Source organism: Lemur catta, chromosome 12, assembly GCF_020740605.2.
Source record: "Lemur catta isolate mLemCat1 chromosome 12, mLemCat1.pri, whole genome shotgun sequence".
Classification (NCBI taxonomy): Eukaryota; Metazoa; Chordata; class Mammalia; order Primates; family Lemuridae; genus Lemur; species Lemur catta.
In genome coordinates this window covers 75462026-75477599 of record NC_059139.1, presented here as the reverse complement: position 1 = coordinate 75477599, position 15574 = coordinate 75462026, and the positions used below count along the sequence as shown (strand labels likewise).

The 15574-nt window shown below is 36.7% G+C and overlaps 1 long non-coding RNA gene across 2 annotated transcripts in view; it reads left to right on the top strand.

Annotated features, from left to right (window-relative positions):
• Positions 1 to 15574, top strand: part of LOC123648540 — an 87072-nt gene that overhangs the window by 20986 nt on the left and 50512 nt on the right. For both annotated transcript variants that reach the window (XR_006738657.1, XR_006738656.1), the window contains exons 2-3: positions 11217 to 11378; positions 12611 to 12758. This is a non-coding gene — a long non-coding RNA (uncharacterized LOC123648540). The remainder of the gene's footprint in view (positions 1 to 11216; positions 11379 to 12610; positions 12759 to 15574) is intronic.

The window sequence follows — 15574 nt, the reverse complement described above, 5'->3', positions numbered from 1 at the left end:
GAGACAGACCCAAGGCACTGTGTGTTCCCAAATAGGTTATGTAACCTCTTACAGTCTGTCCTTCCTCACCTCTGAAATAGAGAAAATAATAATCCTACCTCCTAATGATGTCAGGAGGATTAAATGAAATAATATAAGCAAGGTGCTAACTACTGTACTTGGCCCATGGGTGAATATGTTATGTTGGCTTTTATTTTCATTATTGTCCTTAACCTTGATCTGAATGTTCATTCATTCATTCAATTTTACTGTATCAAAAAAAAAAATATGTTGGGAGTGAGTCAGAAGAAGGCCACAATGTGATCTGCCACTAGTAAGAGAGAATGCTGAATTTAGTCATTGCTAGCCACAGACCTGTAACAGATACGCTCTAACAGAAATTTTTATTTTTCAACCAGCAGTACAACAATACCAAAAGACAAAAATAGCAGCAAAGGATACTACTCCCACAGCTAACAAATCAACTATTATTTTTCTTTATTCTTTTTTGATATTGTCCATATTCAACCATAATTTTGCAGTTACACTTATAGCAGTTTGGATTCATCCAAAAAGCAAATAGTCCCCTGATAAGCAAGTGTTGACTGCCTACCAAATACCAGGCACTGTTCTAGGGAAATGGGGACACAAGGAAGAAAACACCTTGAAAAATTTATAATCAGTCTAAATAAAATATTAATTTTTGTTTTGTTAGCATATTTTTTCACAGTGCAAGGATTTTTACATACTGCTATAGAATTAGAGGAATCGTTAAGAAATAGAAGGTAATGTAAATTTCAGAGCTGGTAGTAAAATAGAGAAGTGACTGAAGAATGCCTGACCAATCCATGTAAAATAGCTGGGCCCATTCTAAGAAGCATAGGAATATCCTGCATTACGAATTATTTATATTACAGAAAGAGTAAAGATAAGAATAATGATTGTTAAAAAGAATGAAGGTGGTTCATGTAACATTTTAAGATCCAGTGTATCGTGGGATATCTGCAATAGTAATGTCATAAAAATAAATAGAAATAAAGAGACAATAAAAATATGAAGAAGGGGAAACAATCGATAGAGCGAATAGACAACCTACAGAGCGAGAGAAAATATTTGCATGCTGTACATTTGATAAAGGGCTAATAACCAGAATCTACAAAGAACTCAAGGAAACCAGCAAGAAAACATCAAACAACCCCATTAAAAAGTGGGCAAAAGACATGAACAGAAGCTTTTCAAAAGAACATAGACTAATGGCCAATAAAAATATGAAAAAATGCTCAACATCTCTAATCATCATGGAAATGCAAGTCAAAACCACAGTGAGATATCACCTAACTCCCTTGAGAATGGCTATTATCAAAAAGTCCCAAAACAACAGATGCTGGCATGGATGCCGAGAGATAGGAACACTTATACACTGTTGGTGGGGACTGCAAACTAGTACAACCTGTATGGAAAGTAGTATGGAGATACCTCAAAGAACTAAAAGTAGAACTACCATTTGATCCACCAATCCTAATACTGGATATTTACCCAAAGGAAAAAGAAAAGACATTTTATAAAAAAGACACCTGCACTGGAGTGTTTATAGCAGCACAATTCAGAATCCCAAAGATGTGGAAACAACCCAAGTGACCATCAATACATGAGTAGATTAATAAAATGTGGTATATGTATACCATGGAGTATTACTCAGCCATAAAAAGGTGAACTAATACTTTTTGTAACAACCTGGATGGAACTGGAGACTGTCCTTCTAAATGAAGTATCACAAGAATGGAAAAACAACCACCACATGTACTCACTACTAAATTGGAATGAATACATCAACACTCAGGTGCACATATGGAAGTAAAACTCAAGGGAAATCAAGTAGGTAGTGGGGAGGGGATGGGTAAATTCACACCTAACAGGTACAGTGCACACTATCTGGGTGATGGACACACTTATAACTTTGACTCAAACTGTACAAAAGCAATTTATGTAAACAAAATGTTTGTACCCCTATAATATTCTGACATTTAAAAAAATGAAAAGGGGACTATTTATAGAATTAAGTCCATTAAGTAAATGAAAGAAAAGGGAAAAAAGCTCAGAAATTTAAATTAATTGCATTCATTCTTAGCTTAATGTTGCTAGGTACCACAAAATGGCTGTGTCACCCAAAAAACAGAAATCTTTTTGTTTTTTCTCATTAATAGGTAAGAATACAATTACAATTTTCTCAAAAATTTATTAAATGCCAAAAAAACAACAACAAAAACTCCATAAAAATAAATGGGATAAGTGGGAAGTACTTTACACATTTTGTAGGAGAATTTTTGAATCCTTTTTTTTCACTTTGAATTATCTTGCTGCTATTGCATTTCATAGTGAAATCACACAAACAATTAGGCAATGTACATGGGCTACATTGATATCTTACTGGTACATGGTCTTTCTGATAAACATTCCTTGTCATCAAAAAGAAAACTGTACAATTGATTATCAAGATAATCAGCTTTTCTTAATCTTAGCAAATTCTCACCCAGAAATGATAAAGTAAGTGTATTCTACTTGCCTTAGTTAACTGGTTCCAAAACACTGCTAGAGAAGCAGAGTATGAATCATTGTTGGTACAGGAGGTGGCATGGGTTGGTTATTAGTGAATTTCAAGTCTCTCCACTGGTCAGTTGATGTCCATTATTCAATAATAGGATAGACAATTTAATTGGTGTGAAGCATTTTTATTAAAAGTAATCTTGCAAAAAATACCCCTCAAAGTATCTTAAATGCTCATAAATCAAGCACTAAAAATTATAATTCCAATGCAATGGAATACAAATCAGCTGTTAAAATAACACACATATAAACACAAATGTATTTAAAAATTTTCTGGGAATCACATGAATAATTAGGATATATATATAACTCACAGATAGGGGAAGATATTCAAGATAAGTATTAAATGAAAAATTCTAGTTATATAATGGCATTATATGCATAGTTTGATACTCTTATATAAAAGGCAAATGCCTATATATAATTATTTCTGGAAGGATACACAAGAGATTATGAACAGTGTTGACCTTTAGGAGTGAGACTGTGGTGAGAGATTTTTATACTTTTCAGTTTATACACTTCCATATTCTTTGAGTTTTTTAACCATGAGCATGAATTGCCATTATATAAATTAGTTTAAAACTGAAAAAATATTTAATAAAGTACTGTAAGTGCAGTTAATGGCAAATATCAAATATACAAAAGAAAAAATTGAAAGTTTAAGAAAGGGAAATCATTGTTTAATCCAAAAAATTGACATAATTTTCAATCAAAATAAATTATATCTCATGACTCTAAAATAAAACCACCAGAAAATAAATGCTAAACAATACGTTAAACACATTAGTTGCCATGTGTTAACAGCATTAAACTACAAACAAAACTATGAAGCTAATGACTCCCTTTCAGGCAATTTGGTTTAATTATCAAGAATCAAATATATAAATGAAACTTTTCTCAAATAACTTTATGAGTTTCCCCATGAATATGCATTTAAAAGACAGAAGGCCTCTTTCCCTTCTTCCCAGCCACACTCACGCACGCACGCACAGCTCTGCCATGCACTATCAACATATGCTCACTCCTGAAGAAAAATTTAATTTCATGACCCACCTAAAATATCGACATCTAAATGTAGTCTTTTTTTCCATTGGAATGGCTGCTGCAGCAATACCCTTACGAGGCGAAAGAAAAAAATCAAAGGAGTGTACACATTTCTGTGGTATGTCAAGCGGTCATTTAACATGGGACCCTTGCACAGGGCGGGCTGTAGGGTAAGGGAAGCTGTTCCCTTGCTTTACCCAGTCTGGGCCAAAGTGTGCCTGTGATTATCAGATGTGTCTACTGGTTCATGCCTTTCAGTATTCATGTTAAAAATCTTAGAGGATCGTTTTAATGCCAAACTTTTGTAGTGACAATGGAAAGAGTCCGAATCCACACTGGGGAATGAATATGCCGGATCCGATAAATAGATCATTAGACATATAAATAGTGTATAGTGTGGTCTGACCATAACTCCCAAATCCTTCACTAAAGGATTGGTGAAGCCTTGAGCTGGTCCCATTTGGCTCCTCTTACATGTCCTTTTCTGTCCAGGTTCCACACTTGACATAAGAAAAAGGCCTCTTCCTTATATAAAAGATTTTGTGCTATTATTGGTAACTACTATTATTGTTACAATGATCCTTTTCACCATTTGTTGATATCCTAGTATATGCCAAGGACTGTACCAAACAAACTGCACATATTTTCCAAATTCTCAATACTCTACAAGGAAATAAGGGCCCAGAGAGGCCACATAGTTTAGTGGTTCTCAAGGCTATGAAGGCAATGAGGTTGATCACCTGCAATGGCATCAGGGAATTGGGTGGAAGGGAACAGAAGGAGTTTCACTTTTTTTCATACCTTTTTGCTTAGTTTGACTTTTGGAAGCATATTAATGTTCTACAAATTAAAAATTCAGTTAAATCAACCAGGACAAGAAGGGGAAACCTACAACAAAAACAAACTGCAACAAGCAAACACAATTGTATTTTAAATGTATACCATAACTACACAAAGCAGGGGGGAAAGAACTTATCCAAGTAATTTATAAATACAGTGTTTGATTATATACCCTCAGTCTTGGTTGGGAGATGCAATGGGGTGAATACTGAAAACAAACCCTATACCATTCAAATCCCCTATTCACCAATGAATGCTAAATATAGGGGAAATGTTGATGGGGAGCAGGAGATTCTTCCACCAATCCCCACGTTGCTTATTAGTCACAAGGGAAAGCATACTAACTATATCGTGAACAAATAGTACAATACTTTCACCGTGTCATCAAAATTACCACCACCAATGATGGGAAGATAGACACCGTTTGCTTCTAGATAGGATACATTGAAAAAGATACATCATTATTTACGTGGTATTCCAGCCAGTAGTGTATAACTTGAATTAAATCATGAGGAAATAGTGAACAATTCCAAATGAGGAATGTTGTATATTTTTGTATACTTCAAAAATATCAATATCAAGGAAGACAAAGAAAGCTTGTGGAGGTATTCTAACAAAAGATTGATAACTAAATGCAATATTTGATCCTAGAATGAACCCCACACTGGAAGAAAAAATGCTATAAAGATGTTATTGTGTTAATGGACAAAACTGACATATGGATAATGCACTAGGTAAAAGTACTTTTTCATTGTTTATTTACTGAAGTCTAACATTATTGTTATGTATATAAAAATATCTTTAATTTTATGAGATATACAATAAAGTATTTAAAAGTGAAGAGCATGATGTATATATACAACTCTCAAATTGTTCAGGAGAAAATATTTTATATATACCCACACAGACACACACTGTATAGAGATAGCTGATAGATATTTTCTTACACTGAGGAACTGTTAGCTCAAGAATGAACAAAGTTTTAACAGAAAGAATATAAGATTGTGAGTTATCATACACGTATATGTAGCTTTAACATTTTATGTTAAATAATATGACACGTGAGAGTAAACAAACCACTTCACTTCCCACAGTACAGATATATCTGGAGAATACAAAAAGCAAAAATTACAATACTTCTTTAGAAACAATTGCTGTCCTCTTGCATTTTCCCCTGTTAATTATCTAAGGAATTAACTCAATACCCTATTTTGACTGTGCAGTCTGCTTTGCTCATGTCTCCTTTGTCTCCATCCACATTTTTGGGTTAACAGTAATGCAGAGATTCTCTGAATGCCAGAAACTGCAAACACACCCACATGCTCATCTACCTAGATTTGTTTTAGTTAGTTTTAGAGCTATTTGATTGTAATAGTATTAAGCCATTAATATGTAATTGAACTAGTTCCAAATGAAGGACCAATCTCCAAGACTGTTCTGTTAGAATTTTTACAATTAGTCATATACAGGCATATAAAATTGATTGGAATGCCACAAACCCCATGTAGACTATAGTATCCTAAGGCAATTTTTTAAAAAACAGTATACTTTAGAATTTATTTTACTTTAGAAACTTTACTATAGATGTGTTCAAATGTATACAAAAGTAGAGAGCTTCATATAATGAACTCCTATGTATCACACAGCCTCAACAATTACCAACATATGTGCACTGTGGTTTCAACTATAACCCCAATTATTTTTTCTTTTGTTTTTTAATTTTGTAAACTTTGACCAACATTTCTCCAATGCCCCCCACCCCAGACCCTGGTAGTCATCACTCTCCCCTCTACTTCTGAGTTCAACTTTTTAAGATTCCACATATAAATGAAATCATGTGATATTTATCTTTCTGTGCTTAGATTATTTCACTTAACATGATGTCAGCCAAGTCTATCCATGTTGCAAAAATCCATGTTTCTTCTTTTTTAAGGCTGAATAGTATTCCCTTGTATATATACCCTCACTGGATTATTTTGAAACAAATCTCGGACATGATGCTATTTCATTTATAAATACTTCAGCATGTATGTATTTGGAAAAAATATCATATTACATCATATATTTTAATAGTAACTTAAAGACAATTTTAAAGTAAAATTTTGCTTTCAAATAGTTTTTTCCTTCCTTTTATGGCATTTCTTCTTGATCTTTCTCTTTGATCTCTAACCCTCTCTGTGCAATATGGAGACATGCAAAGGCAGAGGCATTGCTTAAGAAACCTCCTCCAGATTATAAATAGCCTACAGAGTTATGCTCAGAATCTGAAGCTGCATAGCCTTACCATTTCTCAAAACACTTTATGCAAATCGAGGAGGCTAGATGAATGCATAGCTTAACGATTCATTATAAGACAAACACCCTTTTAACCACCTCCCGGGTCACCTCAAAAGCCTCTCCATATGAACTGTCTCAACCACAGCCATTCCCACCCCAAAAAAGCAACCACTCAGCTGATCTCTATAATGACCTCCTACCTGCTTTGCTTTATAGTTTTATCACCCAAGGATGCAAACCTAGATCCTATAGTTTAGCCTTGCACATTTTTAAAAAATCTTGGTATGTGTTTTTGAAGCTGCATATCCTTTAAGCCAGACTGCATGCTTATCCCATTGAAGGTTCACTACCTTCCCCATCCATGAAAAGTAATTAGGCTTTATTGCTTTCTTTCAATGTACCATTACTATAACTAAAGTATATTCAACTAAACCCACACAAAGATTAAAAGCAAACACTTTTTTCCTGATGTAAGCAGACAAATTAGTCCAAAATACTTTGATCTAGATTGAAGTGGGAGGCACAAAGCACATTTTTATAATCTCAGCCAACACTAGAAAGCCCAACAGTAAGTATTTCATTGTATTTTGAATAACTTCTGGTGGCAAAGTTTCCTCTTAGTTGTCATGACAATATTCACATTCTTTACAATATGGAAGCAATTAGAGAGTACCTGGGAGATTAAAAAGGAAAAAAATAAAGAAATGAAAACTTCCAGACAAAAGTGTTGATTTAGGATAATTAGGGCGAGACAAAGACTAATACATTTTGATCAGTTCTGAGTATAACATTTTTTGAAAATCCTTCCACCTATGCTATTATTAATTAGGAAAACAATATGGCTGAAAATGACAGATATATGATTGAAGAAAAATATGAAAAAGAACACATTAAAATATGAATACCCATTTTTGCATTCTCTGTGTTTTCACTAAGTCTGCTCTGCTTGCAAATCATGAGGCAACAAGAAGTTTAGAAGCATGGCTTATGCTTGCCAAAGGTATCCATTTCAGATACAATGTCAGCAAAAGCTGTCTTCCAGTAAGACAGTCAAATAACTAATTGTAAGATATTTTTCTTCATTTGCGTTTCATAGTCAGACTTAGGGTAGAAAGAAACTGGAAAAGATCTGTAGCATTAATATTCATATTTAGTGAGGAAGATAATAATAACATTAATGTGTAAAACTTGATTCTTGTTAAGTGTTTTGTGTCTTGGTGTGAGTGATAGGTCCTGGAATTTTATTCTTTTGTTTTTCTTCAAATTTCCTTCTTGCTATAAATCTAACCTATTAGAAAAAAATAGTATATAATTGATTATCCACTAGCTATAATATCGTACTATTAATATGAAAAGTGATTTTTCCTCTTTTGAAATGGCTTTATGAGACCTGGAAGAATAATCCAGTCCTGAAGGTGCTAATAAAATGCAGCATTGTTTAATTTTGGTTGTACTTATTACCCCAAAGAGTACTAGCTGGGAAAATAACTATGATACTATTATCATGCATTTATATCAACTATTAATAGTTTTTATGTTAACCTATGTTTTTCCATCAGTATTAGATATGGCAATGAAGGTCCAAACTGAATAAATATATTTTTTTTGTGAAAATTTTGGGACATTTGTTAAACCATGCTCTAAATTTAATTCTCACTAAATCATATCAGGTATTGTTCCTTAAAAACTGAATGATTAGAAGTCATTGTTTATCTGTAGGATCTTGATATTACCTTAAGCTCTTGAAGAGCCTAGCAAAGATGTGACCTCTGTCCTAAGTCTTATATTTCAAATTCCTCTAAGAGGAAAAAAAAATGACTTTAAGAACTGGTCACTATTTCTCAGCTGTCAAAAATGTCTTTTTCTCTGGTGGTAGAGAAATATCATATTGCACTGTTTTGTTTCAAGGTCATCTGTCAAGAGTCTCAATTTACCTGCACGTCTTGATGGATCTTAAACATCAATAAGTGGTTCATTCCTACCTTGCAATATAAAACTCAATCTGTTCTTGTGTCATCTAATAAGACTACGAGCACTTTTTTTAGCAGCGTTGGCAGTAAACACTCAAAAGAATCACATCTAGTTCTCTTTTCTTCCTCTCTTGAGAGAGGACAAAGATTTCTCCTCCTAAGGAATAGAAACTCCCTGGCATCATCTCTTTGTCAAACAGTTCACCTCATAATGAAGCAATAACCTTTCTATATACAGAATTTTTAAAAGGAATTTTTTTTGTTCCTATTGTGAAAGAGGCACTATCTCTGCCGGGATTGTCCATAAAGCATCCCTTTTGTGTGCTTCCTCCCTATTTTTGTGGAATTTAAAGCATTCTTTTACATTGATATACCAAACAGCCATCTGGACTACACAGTAGTGGGCAGTTTATTAAAGGGAAGTTTTAAAAAAGGAAACTACAAGAGCCTGTTTTATTCTTTACATTGCAAGTGTAAGGACATCAAATGTCAATGAATTTATTTTTGTATGATCCTCAGTACCTCTTTTGCTGTTGTATGGAACACTCAGCAATTTTTTGTGAAGTTAAAATCCTCATGTCTATGCCCAGGAAGCCTAAATGGGCTAGGATATGACTGGATAAGTTACTTAATGCATTTTCCATAATTATCATTAACGTTAATTGTTATAACATTCTGTCAAGGCCATATATTTTAAGTAAACTGGCTCTCCCCTTCAGATCCCATTCATGCCATTATCTTTTATCCAATAGAGTCCAAAAACTTATTTATTTATTTTTCAGCCTTTAAAAATATTTATAGAGTACTTTCTACGTGCAGGGCTCCCTTCTTAGTGTTAGAGAATATTCAAATAAGTTTAAGAAAAAGTTCTTGATTTCAGGGACCCTGTAGAGACAGTAAGATGTGCTCTCAAAAACCCACACTAGAAAGCAATGCTATTTGAGTAGTAAAGGGAAGGGAAATATGTATTGATCATCTAAGTGCATTCACATGCGATCTCATATAATTCTTACAGCAATCCTCCCCCAGGAGTATTATTATCATTCTATTTTTTTTAGACTAAAAAAAAAACGAAGGAACTTGCTGAAGGTCATGGGATTTTAAAGTGGGTCTGTGTGAGTCCGAAGCCCATGCTCTGTTTAGTAGGAACACAGTCTTAATCTTTCAGGAAAGGAAAAGGCCATGTCATGCCGAGGTGGTCAGGGACAGCACGGCCAGAAAGAGAAGTGAGGTTTGGAGACGGGGTGTTCCGGGGATGAGGCACAGGGAAGGAAGTGGGGTGGGAACAGCAAGCAGTAGTGCAGATAAATAATGGGAAATGAAGCTAGAACGAGCAACTGTGGGCCCAAGGAGTGAGGCCATTTAGGGGTGGACTGTGGAGGCTGCACTTTATCTGCAACTAACAGTTCCACTGGAACATTCTGATCAAGGGCATGGGATAAGCAACGTCATTAAAAAAAAATATTCAGCTTATAGGGCATAAAATGCATGACAGAGGAAAGAGATACAAGCTATTCCACCATTCCCAGTGCAAGCCACACTTCTGGTTTCCCGGTTTGGTCCAGGAAGCAGCCAACCATGCTTTTTGTGGTCTGTGGTGGACGTGTTTGCTCCTTCCTGTGTGAGACCTGCAGGTCCTTCTTAGTTCTAAGTGTGCCACCGAGAAGTGTTTCTGTGGCTGACAAGGGCAGGGGAACAAGGCAAGAAAAAGGGGAGATTTAGACCCATTATACTGTAATTCAAATAATAATTTTACTCCTCTCTGAGTAAGCTCAACATTTTTGTGCATTTTTTAATATCTTGCAATAAAGCAAATGTCCATTTCCAGGGCGGGGAAGGGTGTAGTGAGAGGAGAAGAGTCTGTTGTCATTGGCACTTCATAAATACCCTTCACAAACTCCTACTTAATAAAAGGTCTACAAGGTCTAGGTGTGGAAGGGTGGGGGGAATGGCAGTACTGAGAACTTCCATCACATGCTAGTAGAGGTTGAGGGAAGGATTTCAGTGCTAGGAGACACAGATACGCCCAGACATTGCAGAAGTGCCCAAACCCTGTGCCCAAACTATCCTCAATTTTCCTCTATCATAAGGCAGTAGTTCTTCCCACTGGTTGCACATTAGAATCACCTGGAAAGTTTTGGAAAAAAATATCCATATCCAGCCCCACCACCAAGAGATTCTGAATGAATTGATCTGGGGTATCCCCCACCACTTTAAAAATGAGGTATAATTTACATAGGATAACACATACAGATTTTTTGCCTAAAGTTTGATGAATGGGTTCAGTTTTTAAAACTTAGATGCCATGAAATTCAGAGATGGACATTCTTTGACCTTCAAGCAGCCAGTTGAGTGTCTGTAAGGTTAGAAGAAATTCAGAGACCTAGCAGAAATGGAAATGATCATTAAAATCACCTTTAAAATATATTTTGAGCTACATTTATTTAGAGGGTACAGTTTGGCAAGGGTCGTAATATATAATTAATTTTGTTTTCTTTTTAGGTTATGTATGCTGAAACATGGAATTCACACTGCACATCAATGAATTCTGGGAAGATTATGGTTTTGGGTGGCCAGAAGATTCCTTCCCTTTCTGAATCATCCCCCCAATGTGACCTGAAGGCCTGTTATAGAGGAACCAGATTTTGTAAAAAAAAAAAAAAAGTGAGTTCATAGGACTGCTCTTGGTGGTATGATTTTGGCCCCAAAGCTTTAAGGAAGACCTTAGATGGTCCTGTCATGATGTTTGGAGAAAATGGGAGAGGGAGCACACAGGAAATTCTGCCAGCTCCTGCATGGCTAAAGGCAAAAGCCCTGCCTTGTGTTGTGCTTCCAAACATTAAGATCGTCTGCATGGGAAAGTACCAGAGAATACAAAGGAATCAAATCCAGAAGAGCATTAAGATTGGGAAAATAGACCCAGGGATTTAAGACATTGTTTGATTTCCCTGTCACAATTAAAACTGCTTCGGAAACATTGATAAAAGAGAGGATCAGGGATTTTATCGCTATAAAAAGAGTAATTTTGGTAAACATGTAAACAATTAAACATGCAAGATATAACTTTATTGTTTGATGTTCATTTCTGGCATTCTTTCTGAGAGAACTGGTGACACACTAAAACCTAATTTCTGGAACCAGTTTTTGAAAGCCCAGATTTTAAATTCTTATTGGTTATTGACAATAAGCAAACAAACTCTTAACAAAGCATTGAAACCACACAGGACCTCCATTTTAACATTAGGCCTAGAAAAATATTGTCATAATTTCAACATTCTGATTTCAGACGAATGTTAAACACAAGTGGATAAATTTTATATGTAAGTTTAGTTGTCTAAAAAGATTTCAGTATTTGGAAATGTAGGCATGCTAACAAAACATTATAGAGTCATCATTTCTCCTCAGCTCCTATATAGATATCATATGATAGATATATAATAACTACTGAAAGTTTACCATGCACCAGGCCAGGCTCTGAGAAAGTTCATTATGTGGATCATCTCATTTAATACAACGATTTCATGGCATTGGTCCTACTATTATTGTCCCTGTTTCACAGATGAAGGAACCGAGAAGTTAAATAACCAAGGTCACCTACCTATAGTAGAGGCAGGTGTGGGAATGGACCCAAGACAGTGTGATTTCAGACCCAGGGAAAAGCACAGAATTAATATGTCGAGGCTCCACAATAACCTTCAGTGTACAGCATCAGAAATGCACTCCAGGGCCCCCCGTGGAGCCTGTTCAGAGGCAGGATAGGGAAGGCAGAGAGTTGAATCCCAACCCTGGCTTCACGTCCCCTCCCATCTAGGGCTTGGTCAGTCCTCGTAAGAAGTATCAGACAATCAGGAAGGCGTTTTCTTTTCTTCTCTAACCTCTCTCTTCTCTTCAAGAAGCAGGTTCAAATGAGCAGAAGGACAGTCACAGTTGCAGACGGGGACAATAGGTGAAGTGACTCCCCTCTGCCTACGACCCCATGAAGCCGAGGATGATTCGGAATGTTGTCAGCAGCAGGCCCTGGGTAGGCAGCTATGCCTGTGCTTGGTAAGTGCTTCTGAGGAGGCCGCTCTGTCTCTGCCACGGGTTGTATCTGTCCCTTTACACCCATGCTTCCATCTTTGGACTAAAGGAACGTTTTTGGAGGAATAATAGTGATGATTAAGACCTACGTGATACTTACTAACTGCACATGGTGTCCCGTGCACTGCACATACGTAACTCCTTTCATCCTCCTTACAGTCCTGTGAGGTAGGCACAGGGCCCGGGGATTTCCTGACTTTAGCACCAGAAGTCTTACGGCCCAGGCAAACTGGGATGGTTGGTCACCTCAGGTAGGTGCTATTGTGGATGAAAAATATCAGAAGTCAAGAGAAGTTAAGTGACTTTCTCAGGATCACAGAGTTAGCAAGTGGCAGAGCCAGGATTCGAAGCCGGGTGATCTGGCCTGTGATCTTCACCAACAAGATGTAAAGGGTTCTTTCTTGAGAACAGGGGAAACTTAATGAGGGACTAAGAACATTGATGATATTATCATCCCAAACACATTTGCCCTGGGAAATGAGAAAACAGAAGAGGTTACTGGGAAACTGTGCTGGTCAGGCCCTTTGTTTACATAGTCACATTGAACTCTCACAATAACACCTGAGTGTTAGGTGTTATTATTCCCATTTTATGGATGAAGAAACAGAGGCTCAGGAAAATTTAAAAGTTTTAGTTAAGGTCATAGAAGTGGATTTTAAATATAACACTTGCTATCTCTGAAGTCAACGGTTATTTCATTGTATCTGGCTACAAATGTAATAAGAACTTACATTTATAGAGCACTCTGCAGTTTACAAAGCCGTGGGCATCTACTCCTTGGATCCTCATGAGCCCACTGAGGTGAGCAAAGCAGTAATATCATTCTCACGTGCACACGAAGACACTGAACATCTGAGAAGCTGCGTGTTCTCTGAGGTCACACGGTGGCTGAACTGAGACTAGATGCCAGGTTTTCTGAAAAGTTGATATTCTTTCATTCTTTCTTCCTAACTTTATTAGAAATATATTCTGTAGGATGCCCACGAACCTGCATGACAGAAAGAAATGGGTGAGGTAGGCAGTAAAGCAAATGGTGAACTCCAGTTCCAGGAATAAAAAGAGAGATAGAATTAGTAGACGAGAAGGAAATTAACCATGGGGACTTGGAAACAGGTAGTCAAATAGGGGCCAGGAGGGAATAGGCCTAGACTTCTTGATATTTCAGCAAAGACCAGAACCAGTTGTACATACTATGTAAAAAAACCTCTTTCATCTCAAACTCATGCATTTGTTCATTCATTGAACAAATACGTAATGAATGCCCAACATGTGCCAAGTAAGGGGATGCAAGAGTGAGCAACACAGATGCAGGGCAGCTGGACACGCTGAGCTGAAGGCGTGGAGGGGAAGCATCACCACTGCTTATTCATGCCATTCTGGCTCTTCCCACACAGGCGGGGGTTGAAGGACAGTTAATTTGTGTAGCATTTGCCAGTTCGTGGTGGAAATGCTTCTACCTGTGGCTGATTGCAGGCTACTAAGGTGATGTCAATTAGCTCACAAAATTCCTGAAAGTTTAACGATCAGTTCTCAGGCTCAGCAAACCACTGAAACCATCCCCCACCCCACCCACCCTGCCCTTCTCACATCGTGAACAGTAGAATTGATTATTTCTCACGAGTTTTAAAGGGTTTCAGGAGCTGATTCCAGCACTGGGAGGGGAGCATTGAAGCTGGGAAACCACCCAGCAGTTTGAGTTTTGGCCCAGAGTGACAGAAGTGAGGGCAGGGGAGTCCAGTAATACTCCAAAGCATATTTGTTGAGTCCTGCAGGGAAACAGGCGGGAGCAGATTTGGAGTCTGCCAAAGATCTCCAAGACTGCTTCCCCACTCCAGGAGATGCTCCCCTTTAGTAAGTCTGACTCCCCAAACAGCTGAGCTTTACTCTTTCAGGCCCATTTTATCACATGAGTCTTATCTGGGAGACAAAACATGGTGATCCTTGAACTTGGGCCAGTGGACTACACTGATCTACATTTGGCTAAGAATACGACCTTAAGGTTTCGGCAGATAGGAACTGAGTTCAGGAGGTCAGAAACTTGCTATAAGGAAATGAAGGCGAGTGCCCAGAAGGCAGAGTAGGAAAAACAGGAAAGTCTCATGAATCCTACTTCATAATTTTGCCCGAGGCTGGCGAAATATGCACATGTTGAGCTATCAACAGATATAAAGCGGTGATGATAATAAAAGCCGGTCAACAAATAAAGAAAGGTAACATGGAAGGATTACTAGCCTCCTATCATTCCTAGTAACCTTGCAAAAGACATTTGACAGCAAGTAAGAGTTTACAGCTGTTATGGTTTCCCATAGAGATTAAAGGCTAGTCTTGGCAATACTCTGCAGTACTTAGCAGCATGTGTGAAATTACTCATGGAAATGCTTCTTATATTGTGCATTTTATTTATTTTTTTAACCACGGTATGAGACTAAATTCTTTCTATATACATTAAAGTGAAACACCAGGTTACTTTCAGAGGTAGTATAAAAATTTCTACATACTTAAAGAAAAAATCATTACAAGTAATGTTTGGTACTACATAAAAGTTCCTGAAGATCTACTCAATGGGAAATTATTCATGTAATGTTTCAAGGCATTTGATAATCAGGAAATGTTGCAAATTCATAATGAGAAACTGATCAAATGAGTTGGTGGTGACACTGTATGTAATTTTTCATTAATACTCAATATATAAACAAGACTCAATGTGTTGAGACTTTTACTCAATAATTAAATCAGGGGTCCCTAACATGTGGTGAATTGTATAATTATTTCATTATACA